Raw genomic sequence first — 14,176 nt, 5'->3', positions numbered from 1 at the left:
GGGAAAAAGCGCTCCTCCCCCTCCAGCTAGAGAGGAGTGGGTGTTCTCTCCCAAAAAACTGACCGGAGCTAGAGCTACCCCAATCTATGCCAGAAGGCCAGCGACCCAACCCTCTGGATCAGACCGAGATGCAGAACCCATCCTCACCAGGAGAACCCTTCTGGACGGCTCGGACTCGGGCCCCGCTGACCTCTCGGTGGGCGTCCAGACACCGGCACTGCCGAACCGCCCTTCCAGGTCCAATGACACCATTGGATTTGCATGTGTCCTCCCCATTCTCGGGAGTAACACAGCGCCTCCTCTGGAAACTGATAAGAACAGATACTATACTTGATCTTAGCCAAAAGGCCGAGAAGCAATAAAGTAGATAAAAAGCATGAAATTCTTTAAGTATAAGAATAGTAAGAAAGGGAGGCCAGATCATATTGGTCCCATAAAAGTATGATGAAGGGAATCTGGTTACAAAAGAAGGAGAGATGGCGAAGGTTTTGAATATATTCTTCCCCTCAGTCTTCACAAGGGAAATGGGGGGATACAGTAACCAAGACGGTAAAGTTAATTTTCATAGCATGTCACAGGAAGCACCCTCATGGCTAACAGAAGACAGAATTAGAAATAGATTTGAAAAAATTAACATGAACATGAATAGGTCACCGGGACCAGATGGCTTACACCCGAGGGTCCTTAAGGAACAAGTGATAGCCAGACCATTGTTCCTAATTTTTGTGGATAGTTTATTGACTGAAATGGTACCAGCTGATTGGAGAAAAGCCAACGTGGCACCAATATTTAAAAAAGGGCAGAGATAAATCCCTGGGAACTACAGGCTAGTTAGCCTAACATCAAAAGTCTGCAAGCTATTGGAGGAGATGATTAGGGACTATATACAAGATTTTAGTAATAAAAACGGTATCATTAGCAGTAATCTGTATGGTTTGATGAAGAAATCGCTCTTGCCAGACCAAGCTATTAACCTTCTATGAAGAAGTGTGCTGCCATCTAGATAAAGGAAGGGCTGTAGATGTGGTGTATCTAGGTTTTGCAAATGCACACCATACAGTTCCCCACAAGCGTTTACTGTACAAACTGAGGTCTGTTGGCATGGACCATAGGGTGAGTACATGGATTGAAAACTGGCTACAGGGGCGAGTCCAAAGGGTGGTGATAAATGGGGAGTATTTGGAAAGGTCTGGTGTGGAAAGTGGGGTCCCCCAGGGCTCTGTCCTGAGACCAATCCATTTTAATTCATTCATAAACGATCTGGAGGATGTGATAAATGACTCAATCTCAGTTTTTTCGGACGATACAATGTTAAGGGGTGATTTCCTTCAAAATGGAAAGATCCTCTCATCAGGCCATGAAGTGAAAAAATATTCCTAATTGGACAAGGATAGCAAAAAAAAATAAATAAATAAAATCTAACTGTGATTTAACCCTTCCATGCCCTATCCAAAATTAAAATACACTTGGGTACCAGCAAGGATGCTATCTACAAGGAGTTTGCATGTTCTCCCTGTGTGTGGGTTTTCTCTGGGTACTCTACTCTCCTTCCACAATCCAAAGATGTGCTGTTAGATTTAATGGCTCCTGCCCAAATTGGTCCTACTTATGTTTAGGTATGCATATGAGAAAGGGACCTTAAGCCTAGTACACACTGCTAGTTTTTTTTTTTTTTCGTTCAACCCAGTGGGCTAAACAAAAAAAAACTGACAGCTCAGGTCGGAGCTGCTGTACTAACAATCTGATGTTAGTACAGTGATCTACCCTACTATTCTATTGTGTTCTTAGAGGGGGATGCCCCCTCCCCCACCAGAACACTCCGGCACTGATCGGGAGCTGGTCGGCCGGCTGACCGGCTGCAGTACACACGTGCTGAATGTTGGCCAGTTTCTATTGATCTATTGAATGGCCCATGTATGCGTGGCTTTAGAATGAGTTCCTTAAAGGCAGGGACTGATGGGAATGTACAATATGTAGTGTGCTGCAAAAATTATCAGCATTATATAAAAATACCTGTAATAACAATAATAAATGTTTTGGTTTTAGGTATACTTTAACTTTACCTAATTAACTCCTTTCTCCCCTTATCCACTTTTTCTGCTGGTTTTTATTTTTATACCTTTCTGCTATTAATATTATTTTTTTTAATTATTTTTACCTAATTTGTGTGTTATTTTTTCTAGTGTTGAATAATAAGTGTATGCGTATAACTTTTCAGTTGCAAAAGCTTTGCCATCCTTTTGTACCTGGTACTTAATTTTTGTATAATTTTAAATGGGACAAATTATAAAATGTAATGTGTACTTTCAGTGGCGTCACTAGGGGGGGCCAGAGGGGGCCATGACCCCCCAAAATAATATTGTGCCCCCCAATTAAAAAAAACTGACTCTGGGAGCAGTCCGGAATGCAGGGGACTGGGACAGACTGAACCTCGGTAGCACTGGCTCTGACTTTATTTCTGAGCCACTGGTTGTTAGAGCTGCCTGGCGCCTAGCAACCAGTGACGTCATGGCTGCGACTCCCTCTCTGCCTAGTGTTAAAAGCGGAGGAGGACTTAACTTCCTCCTCCTCTTCGCCTAGGGCTCCTGGGTTCCAAAGCAGCTGTCCGGTGTTTTGTGGCCGCCTGGGTGGGATGGGTGGCTGGGCAGCACATAGGGAAACCGAACCGTCCATTTCTCTTCTGCCACCGCTGAACTCCCGCTTCTCCTCCTGCAGGTATTTAGTGTGGCAAGAGATACATTGACGTATTGGTTACTCTATGTGCTGCCCAGCCGCCCCTCCTACCCAGGTGGCCACGGTCATATTGCACGGGACAGGTGCGAGCACAGCTATTTATAGAGAACTATAGGCTACCTCTGGTTTCTCCTCCGGGTGAAGTGCAGCTTTTGTGCATGCAACCTCCTCTGGCTGACAGACCTGATGGTTTCTCTCCCAGCCTGCAGCTACTGAGCTACACGGGCTGACCAAGCTGGTGGGTAGGGCGGGGGTGTGGCCATCTTCCCTTACATGCACAGATGGCTGCTGAAAATTGTACCGGACCATGGAGGAGGAGCATAAATGGCGACCCCGGGAGGCTTCACCTCAATCCATATGGTGAGTGACCCCTGCAGCAATTCCCTCCATGTGCAAGTCTTCAGCTCCCTACTGTGGTTAGCACACTTTATGCTCCCCCCGATACTGGTGACTGCCCCCCCATATACTGCTCCCCCCAAAACTGGTGACTGCCCCCCCATATACTGCTTCCCATTGTATAATGGTCACTGCTCCCCCCGGATGCTGTATAATTATTTATTTAGATTGTATTTTATTATTATATTTTGAGGCCCGTATATTGCTCACTGCTCTCCCTCCACACTGTATACTGCCCACTGCTGTTCACCTGTATACTGCTCACTGCCCCTCCCCCCATGTATAAGGCAGACTCTCCGAAATATACTGCTCCCCCTGTATACTGCTCACTACCTCCCCATTGTATACTGAACCACCCCCTCCCCTGTATACTGCTCATTGCATCCTCCACTATATACTGCTGCCCCTCCCCCCAGTATACTGCTCCCCTCCACTATATACTGCTCCCCCCGTATACTGCTCTCCTCCACTATATACTGCTCTCCCCCACTATATACTGCTCTCCCCCACTATATACTGCTCCCCTCCACTATATACTGCTCCCCCCATATACTGCTTTCCTCCACTATATACTGCTCCACCCACATACTACTCCCCTCCACTATAAACTGCTCCACCCGTATACTGCTCACTGCTCCCCCCACTGTATACGGCTCCCCTCCACTATATACTGTTCCCCCCATATACTGCTCCTCCCACTGTATACTGCTCCCCTCCACTATATACTGCTCATTGCTCTCCTCCACTATATACTGCTCCCCCCGTATACTGCTCACTGCTCCCCCCACTATATAGACTGCTTTCCTCCACTATATACTGCTCCTCTCCACTATATACTGCTCCCCCGGACTATATACTGCTCCCCCTGTATACTGCTCCCCCCATTGTATACTGCTCCCCCCGTATACTGCTCTCCTCCACTATATACTGCTCAATGCTCTCCCCATTGTATACTGCTCCCCCCTTATACTGCTCTCTTCCACTGTATACTGCTCTCCTCCACTATTTACTGCTCCCCTCCACTATATACTGCTCCCCCCTATACTGCTCACTGCTCCCCCCCACTGTATACTGCTCTCCTCCACTATATACTGCTCCCCCCGACTATATACTGCTCCCCCGACTATATACTGCCACTGCACCCCCTATTGTATACTTCTCCCTCCACTATATACTGCTCCCCTCATTGTATACTGCTCTCCTCCACTATGTACTGCTCCCCCTATACTACTCACTGCTCTTCCACCCCATCCTCTCACACCCCTCTCTTGCATGCAGGCAGGGGGAACCAAGTGGGCACTGACTAACAAGTGACAGCAAGTGAGCAAGCACAGCCACTGAACCCATCCCCCAAGCACTGCCACTCATCCACCCCTACCCCCACTGATCCCATTCTCCTAATGAAGGATTACAGGTCCCAGCATGAACTCCTGCGATCTCAGGGGTTCATGCTGGGACTTGTGGTCCTTCAATTTTGGAGGGAGTCACATCCTTAGATCTGAGGCATTCATGTTGGAACTTGTAGTCCTTCATTTTTGGGGATGTGTGACCCCCAGAAAACTGAAAGACTACAGGTCCCAGCATGAGCCCCTCAGAGCTGAGGCTGTGACACGGCCCCCCAATGGAGGGGGTAGGAATTAGGTAGGTCAGTGGTAATGGTCAGTGTAATGGACAGGTAGGTAAGTGTAGTTGAGCATACAACAAATGTGAATTTGTAACAAGACCTCTGGAGTGCATTCTATTCTTGAAAAATAACAAACAATATATATATTGCGTTTTATAGTTGCCCCCCTAATTTTGTCCCTGTCCCCCCATGTGCCCCCCCTAAATATGAAAGCTGGAGACGCCGCAGTGTACTTTATATTTATAGTAAAACTAAAACTTTGTTTAAAAACTAAAACTGGTAAAAAAAAAAAAAAAATTACTTTTTGTCTATAGATTACATAGAAAACAAAATAATTTTTGCAAGACAAACTTGACAAAAGAATGCCTAGTTTGTCCCAAAAAACACAGTAGGGATTACTTTTTTTTATCTTAAAGAGGAGTTTCAGCCTGGGGAAAAAATTATAAGTCAGCAGGTACAAATACTGTAGCTGCTGACTTTTAATATAAGGACACTTACCTGTCGAGGGAGCCCGCAATGTTGGCACCCCGAGCCGATCCGTCTATTGGCTCTAGATGCAGCTGCTGGCATCTTCACTAAGGGAAACAGGCGGCTTTAAGGCCTGTTTCCTACGCTAGTCACGCTGCGCTTTCTGAATGGTCCCTTTGTCTTCTGAGACCTGTGTATCTCCCAAAAGACAGTGATGCGGCGATCTTACACGGAAGTAGCAGTGGGTACCTTGGTTTGACAGGTATCCACTCCCCCCCGCCCAAAGGTGGCAAATGTGGCAGCGGAGTGGGGAGGAAGCAAACAAGCAGGGCTTCCCCTATTGGGTGGAGCTCTGCTTTAAAGTGGCTGTAAAGGCTGAAGGTAGGACCCGAGAAAAGGACGATCAGGGCTGCTCTGTGAAAAATCACCTTTACAATCACTTTAAATAATGATAAAGCGATATTAAACCCTTGTTTTTTTTTTTTTTTTAAATAACAAACATATTATACTTACCTGCTCTGTGTAATGGTTTTACACGGAGCAGCCCGGATCCTCCTCTTCTCGGATCCCATGCCGACGCTTCTGGCTTCTACCTCCTGCTGGGGTGCTTGCTGTGGGGGCACCCATACAGGCGTGCTTCCGACCCGTAGCTCTGTGTATCCATTCGCACACGGAGCTGCAGCTCCGCCCCACCCCCTCTGTCTTCTGATTGGCTCACTGGCTGTGATTGATAGCAGCCAATGGCTCCCGGTGCCGACAAAAGCCAATCAGGAGTGCGAGTCCCTGGAGAGTCAAGGCTCTGGTGGACATTGCTGGATCGAGAGGGGGCTTAGGAAAGTATTGGGGTTTTTTTTTGCTTTCATGCGTAGAATGCATGAAGATAAAAAAAACCTTGTGCCTTTACAATCACTTTAATGCCCGATAAGCAGGCCCATAGTGGAAATGTAAAAATTGCACTGGTTCATAAAGGGTATACAAGTATGAGAGCTAAAGTTGTTAACTAAGTCAACCCCATTATGTGTTTAATGTAGGTATTTTTTTTTAAATGTCCTGGTTTGTCCTCTGTAAGGATCAATGTGGAGCTGCTGCACTCAGGAATCAATCAGGTACCATTCTTAAATGGAATAAAGAATGGTCTCCTATGTGCTGTACACTGAAATATAGGAGAGCTAAAATCTTTTAGAAGGCAATAAAATCCAATCCTATACTTATTTTACACTGAGTGCTGTATACAGGATCATTTCACAGCAAATAGCAAAATGATAGCTTGAATGTGAACTCTCTGTTTTTATATTGTAAAAAGGTTACAAAATTACTGCTACTTACAGTAGTTTCAGGACTTTATGCTCCTTTCACACAGGGCCGGATTTAGCATGTCTGATGTGGGGGTGCAGTAAAAAATGTCACAGGGGCAAAGGATGCAAGGTCAGCAGGGCAGTGTATAGGAGTCAGTAAGGCAGTGGTCAGTAAGGCAGGGTCATTAGGGCAAAGGATAAGGTCAGCAGTTTGCATGGCAGTGTACAGAGGCCATTAGTTTGTTGGACACGGTACAGGGGATAGAAGGACAAAGGATAGAGGGCAGCAGAAGAGTGCTCAGTGCTTCAGAAGGGCATTGTACAGGAGGTCAGCAGGGAAGAGGATGGGAGATCAGCAGGGCAGTGTACAAGAGTCAGTAGGGCAGAGGAGAGGAGTCAGCAGGGCACAGGTCATGGTTCAGCAGGGCACAGGAGAGGGGTCAGGGTGGAGAACAAGGGTTATCAGGAAAGAAGGCAGGGGTCAGCAGGGCAGGGTACAAGGGGTTAGCAGGGTAGAGGACAGGGGTCAGCAGAGAAAAGGACAGGGTCACTGCTGGCTGGGCACTCAGCAGATCTCCTCCTATGTCCCCACACAGGACATAGCTGAGATTGGATTCCCTTACAGACACTGGCTGAACCTGCACAGTGTGTAGCTGGCTACTGCAGCTGTGCTTCCATTCTAATCTGTGACTTTCACAGGGCAGAACTGCAACATAGCCGCCAGCTTCACACTGTGCAGATTGAGCCTGTGCCTATAAAGCAAATTACCTGAGGGCCACAGGACGAGTTTTCACTTGGGCACTTGGGCAGCTCCCAGTGTTGAGGGCTATTTAGAGGTTACTGGATGAGCACAGGGGCAGGGTAAATGAGGTGTATAGGGGGGGATAGATGGGATGATCATGTGGAGGTCAGCTGGGGGTGTCAGGGTCTCTTACCGTGACCTCAGCGATGGGCCGATGGCAGCTGCCAGCTCAGGCTTAGCAGGACAGGTCCCCCTCCTTGCACACCGAGCCAGTGAGTCAGACTCAGCCATGATGGTGTCCAAGAAGATCCCACTAGAAATTGTAGTTTGGCTGTAGTCAGTGGCGTCACTAGGGTTGGTGTCACCTTGTGCGGTAAAACATGGTGTCACCCCCCCCCGTCTAGGCTGCACAGCACCATGCAGGCAGCGCACTGTCATGGGGCGCACCTCAAACCAGCCTCTGTAAATGATAGTATAGGGTGGTATAGTGGCAGGTTGGGGTGGTATAGGGCAGGTTAGGGCGGTATATGGCATGTTCGGGTGGTATAGGGCATGTTGGGGTGGCATAGGGCAAGTTAGGGTGGCATAGGGCAGGTTGGGGTGGCACAGGGCAGGTTGGGGTTGTACAGGGCAGGCTGGGGTGGCACAGAGCAGGTTGTGGTGGCACAGGGTAGGTTGGTGGTACAGGACAGGTTGGGGTGGCACAGGGCAGGTTGGGGTGGTGCAGGGCAGGTTGGGGTGGCACAGTGTAGGTTGTGGTGGTATAGGGCAGGCTGGGGTGGCACAAGGCAGGTTGTGGTGGTATAGGGCAGGCTGGAGTGGTACAGGGTAGGTTGGGGTGGCACAGTGTAGGTTGGGGTGGCACAGTGTAGGTTGGGGTGACACAGGGTAGGTTGGGGTGGCACATGGCAGGCTGGGGTGGTACAGGGCATCTTAGAACTCTATGTAGTGACAGTGTGCAGAGTAACTTACATAGCATGCCTCATGCCTGCAGATAAAGACCCGGGCGGGTGGGCAGGGCTGCTGTGTCTTTCCTCGCCTCTATCTCCTTCAGCTGCGGCATCATCCATAGTGAAGGAGTCTGTGGGAGGGGTGAAGGAGGCAGCCACACCCCCAGCCCTTCCCGCACCCCCCATAGCAATGCTAATGGTTGTATTTAGGCTGGCTGCGCTCGCTTCTCTCCAGACTTTACCCGCCGGGTGCAGGGAGCTTGAGCGCACAGCCGTGGACTACAACTCCCAGAAGCAACAGCGGCGGACGTCACGTGATGTCCCTGACGTCAGCTAGCGCAACTGACTCCGAGTAAACCAGGAAGAGAACAAAAAAAAAAGATCGTAAGCAAGCGGCCGTTGCTTACCTGGAAATGTATCAGCATGCATCGGCCCTGCGGACCAATTGTAACCGCTCCGCGGGCCGTAAATGGCCCGAGGACCGGTACTTTGAGACCCCTGCTATAAAGGAATCCAATCTCAGCTACAGTTGTGCTCATAAGTTTACATACCCTGGCAGAATTTATGATTTCTTAGCCATTTTTTAGAGAATATGAATGAAAACACAAAACCTTTTTTTTCACTCATGGTTAGTGTTTGGCTGAAGCCATTTATTATCAATCAACTGTGTTTACTCATCCAGTGCTGCACTGACGTTTCTGGATTCTGAGTAATGGGGAAAGTAAAAGAATTGTCAAAGGATCTGCGGGAAAAGGTAGTAGAACTGTATAAAACAGGAAAGAGATATAAAAACATATCCAAGGAATTGAATATGCCAATAAGCAGTGTTCAAACTCTAATCAAGAAGTGGAAAATGAGGGGTTCTGTTGAAACCAAACCATGGTCAGGTAGACCAACTAAAATTTCAGCCACAACTGCCAGGAAAATTGTTCGGAATGCAAACAAAAAAAAAAAACCACAAATAACTTTAGGTGAAATACAGGACTCTCTGAAAACCTGTGGTGTGGCTGTTTCAAGATGTACAATAAGGAGGCACTTGAAGAAAGATGGGCTGCATGGTTGAGTCACCAGAAGAAAGCCATTACTATGCAAATGCCACAAAGTATCCCACTTACAAAACGCCAAACAGCACAGAGACAAGCCTAAAACCTTCTGGCACAGTCATTTGGAGTGATGAGACTAAAATTTAGCTTTTTGGCCACAACCACGAACGCTTCATTTGGAGAGGCGTCAACAAGGCCTATGATGAAAGGTACACCATTCCTACTGTGAAACACTGAGGTGGATCGCTGATGTTTTGGGGATGTGTGAGCTACAAAGGCACAGGAAATTTGGTCAAAATTGATGGCAAGATGAATGCAGTATGTTATCAAAAAAATACTGGAGGAACATTTGCATTCAACAGCCTGGAAGCTGCGCATGGGACGTACTTGGACATTCCAACATGACAATGATCCAAAACACAAGACCAAGTCAACTTGTCATTGGCTACAGCAGAATAAAGTGAAGGTTCTGGAGTGGCAATCTCAGTCTCCTGACCTCAATATCATTGAACCACTCTGGGGAGATCTCAAACGTCCAGTTCATTCAAGAAAGCCCAAGAATTTCCAGGAACTTGAGGCTTTATGCCAAGAGGAATGGGCAGCTTTACCATCTGAGAAGATAAAGAGCCTCATCCACAAATACTACAAAAGACTTCAAGCTGTCATTGATGTTAAAGGGGTATTAAGAACTGGGGTATGTAAACTTTTGATCAGGGTCATTTGCGTAGTTTGTTTTCATTATGATTTAAAAAGAGTAAACACAGTTGACTGATAATAAATGGCTTTAGCCGAACACTAACTGTGAGTGAAACAAAAGTTTTTGTGTTATCATTCATATTCTCTGAAAAATGGCCAAGAAATCATAAATTCTGCCAGGGTATGTAAACTTATGAGCACAACTGTATGTGCTTTGTGGGGGGAGGAGGAGGAGATCTGTTGAGTGCCCTGTGCAGGGACTGCTGGGACAAACACACCTAGCACCCACGGCAAATATGACTAACTGCACCCCCCACCCCCAATGTATGAGCAACATGTCTCAGCATAAATCCCACCTCTCAAAAGAAATACATCTTTTCCAAGCACTGCTCACCTCCTGGCAGCAGGAAATGAGGGATTGCAGACCAGAAGTGACGTCATACCAGGAAGAGTATTGGTTTTTATAAATGCTGGTGAATTTTAACCTAAATGTAAGCCTCTTTTTGTATAAATAAATTGGTTATTGATGATTTTACACTATTGGGAGCATCTTCTTCATTTCCACATGGTACGGGAGTAACTGCTACCGCGGGTATGGTGCTCTTAAAGGAACCCATACATCTGTCCTCCAGGAAACGCATCCAACAGTAGACAAGCACCCTGGTGAGAAGGAGGCCACACTGCAGGACGCTCAGCACTGGGTAAAATCAGGAGGTAACATGCTGAATATGATTACATATGCATTGTACTATATCATTAAGGTGAGAGCACTGGGAGCACAGTGGTGACGGAAAGTGGTCACGAAAACACTGGTCTAATCTATTTTTCTAGAAATGGATTTCACATTATTTTAAGAAGAACTATCACTTTACACAAAAACGATTATTATTTAATATTTTTTATTTTCATTTGTATTCCATTTTCATGTCACTTTTTTATATATTTTTTTGCATAATATATTGATACGTATTGTATATTGGCACAATATCACATTATTGTACTTTTGTTGATATTGCATATGGTACTTTATATTAGTGTTGCTGATATGATTTATATGTTTAGGTGTGATTTATTTCAGTCCGTGTATAGTCCGATCTGAGAGATATCCCATGTCAGCTTCTGTAATGAGGATTGCTGTTACAGGAGTGGGGAGAGCACAGCGCAGCTTGTACCTCCTCCTGGATCTCTGTTACTGGAATTTCTCCTGTCAGGACTTTCACATCACTGTTCACGTTGGTTATTCAGTGCCAGGCTGTCCCTTGTCCCAGCTGGGAGTGTGGGGATGGAGAGCTCCGTGGATCATGCACAATGTCCATGAAGGGAGGCACAACCAAATTCAGGGGGGGCACAGCTCACACCAGCACCCCCATAGATCTGGCCTTGCTTTCACATGGGCACTATGCATGAACAGATACCCTGCTGAAACGAAGCAAAATGGAACAGATGTCACTTTTGTGACATCCATGCCTTCTCAGTTATAAAAGCTGTAGCTTTCTGGACCAAAGTTAGATTTATGGGTGACCATATGTAAAGAACTTACATCTGTTTACATGAGCTCAACAGTAGTGCAATGGTAGTGGATGAGTCACAGGTCCTTGTTACTTCCAATAAAGGCACAGACTTTGCTGCCCCTTAAGGGTCAGGGGAGAACCACCTGTAGTGCCCTCTGTCCCCATCGTAGTGTCCTATGCCATCCCCCTCCACTGTAGTGCCCTCTGCCCATCCATTGCAGTGTCCTCTACACCCCCCCCCCCACCGTAGTGCCCTCTGCCCCCACATTGCAGTGTCCTATTCCATCCCCCTCCACTGTAGTGCCCTCTGCCCATCCATTGCAGTGTCCTCTACACACCCCCCCCACCGTAGTGCCCTCTGCCCCCACATTGCAGTGTCCTATTCCATCCCCCTCCACTGTAGTGCCCCTTGCTCCTCCCCATTGCAGTGTCCTCTGCACCCCTCCCCCACACAATAGTGTTCTATGCCCCTCTCTGTAGTGCCCCCCATAGCAGTGTCCTCTGCAGCCCCCTACCCCTCTACAATATTTTCTTCTGCCACCTGATAGCAGTGTCCTCTGCAGCCATCTACCCCCCCTACAATAATTTCCTCTGCCACCCCATAACACCATCCTCTGCTTCTTCCATCCCAGTAGTGCCCTCTGCCCATCTATAGCTGTTTTCCCTGTTGCTCCCAACACACAGCTGTAGGTAGCTCTCTCTTACCTTACAGTGCTTGTACATGACAGAGGGGTTGAGAGGCAGCACGGTGCTGAATGGAGCTGCTTTAGTTAACAAGCTGATGATTGGTTGCTAGGACCGCCTAGCAACCAATCACCTGCTAGTTTGCAAAGTTAACTAAAGCAGCTCCTGGACCCGCCCTCCATCCAGCACGATGCTACCTCTTAACATCTCTCTGCTAGTAAAGAGAGATCAATGCCGGCGGAGGCTGGGGAAGCATCAGCACAGCCCTGATCGTCATCTACCTGTTGGCTTCCCACGATCAACAGGTAGATCGCGATTGACGGGTTGCCAACCCCAGCAGGTTTTCCTGGTTCCTACAACGTTTAGTACAATAATGGTCCTCTCAAAGACCCATAGCAAATAAAGGTGTAGGTGTTCTATAGGTCCTGTGTAACCAAAATAATCGAGTGAGTCTACTAGACTCACTTGGTTGAACTAGATGGACTTGTGTCTTTCTTGAACCTGACTAAATATGCAACTATGTACATGTTGTGGGTAAGGACCCTTTCAGTAACAAGGTCAAAGTTGCATCCCATTGCTCATCTGAGATAATACCCAGATCCTTTTCCTATTCACATTTGCATTGAAGAGGATATTTTGAGATATATTTAAGTAAGATATGGGTTTACAGATATTCACCCCCATTAGTAGAGGTGGCTTGTATATTGAGATATTGGAAAATTGAATTCAAATACTTACCATAATTTTCCTTTCCTGACGAGCTTCATGGCAGCACAGCTGGGTATAGGCTCCGCCCCCCCATGCCTCCAGGACTTAACTCATATCAATTTGACAGAAGAAATAGGGAGTCCGCGCTAATGGGTGTAATTAGAAGCCTAGGTGGGGAGTGTATTCCTAAATTGATAGACTACTGCCCTCACATACGCTGACTCCACAGGGGGTGGAATGAGCGGAAAAAGTGAAAAAAGAAAAGTGTGTGAATGTGGCGCTGTCCCAGAGTTGTAAAAGAAATGTCTGCATATATACAATTATATCCAAAGTGTCATGTGTATATTCCTTTAAGTGAAATATGTATGGCAGTTATTACCACTCCTGTGGATTAAAGTGACTGGTGATTTAAACATAACATTTATGTTTAAATCACCAGTCACTTTAATCCACAGGAGTGGTAATAACTGCCATACATATTTCACTTAAAGGAATATACACATGACACTTTGGATATAATTGTATATATGCAGACATTTCTTTTACAACTCTGGGACAGCGCCACATTCACACACTTTTCTTTTTTCATATCAATTTGAGCCCACCTACAGCCTCTGCGTTCTGTAACTAGTCCTACCAATCTGGGTGGGATCTGTGCTGCCATGGAGCTCGTCAGGAAAGGAAAATTACGGCAAGTATTTGAATTCAATTTTCCATTTTCCTGATGGCTCCATGTCAGCACAGCTGGGAACTAACTAGCCAAAACAGGGGAGGGATAATGCTACACACTCCTCAATTCTGACTAAAAAAACAGAAGCCAGGATGCCTCTGCCAAACTCAACTGTCATTATGCCATGAATATTTTGGTGCCCATGTACCTGTCTTGCAGATAGTTTCAGACACTCGGCCTGCTGCCACTCTCAAGGTCGAGACCCTTATAGTGAAGGGTGCTGTGATTCTCCTGGCACAGCCAACCCTTTCAACTTGTAGGCCAAGGAGATGAGCTTTACCAACCAAGAGGCAATAATCTTGCTGGAAGCCGTAAAATCATTATGTGTTCCACCTTGAATGACAAACAGATGCTACGATTTCCTGATGGCAGAAGTCGCCTTGATTAAACATTTTCAAGCTTGGCCCACATCCAGTGGATGAATTTCTTGAGTACTCCCCAAAAGGAAAGTAGGACAACCTCTTGTGTGATATGGACTGAAGGTCAGTTCAGGCACAAAATTTGAGCATTGGCATGAGTACCACCCTGTCTGGAAGTACGCCAAAACCCCAAGGCCACCAATGCTGACTCTTCTGGCTGATGTTATTACCACCAGT

General features: G+C 46.7%; 1 pseudogene; it reads right to left on the bottom strand.

Annotated features, from left to right (window-relative positions):
• Nucleotides 1-250: 250 nt before the first annotated feature.
• Nucleotides 251-360, bottom strand: LOC141113019 (U2 spliceosomal RNA; annotated as a pseudogene).
• Nucleotides 361-14,176: the final 13,816 nt, after the last annotated feature.

The sequence above is a fragment of the Aquarana catesbeiana genome, linkage group LG11 (genome assembly GCF_042186555.1).
Source record: "Aquarana catesbeiana isolate 2022-GZ linkage group LG11, ASM4218655v1, whole genome shotgun sequence".
NCBI lineage: Eukaryota > Metazoa > Chordata > Amphibia > Anura > Ranidae > Aquarana > Aquarana catesbeiana.
The sequence above is the reverse complement of the archived record's forward strand: the minus strand, read 5'-3'. Positions and strand labels throughout refer to the sequence as shown.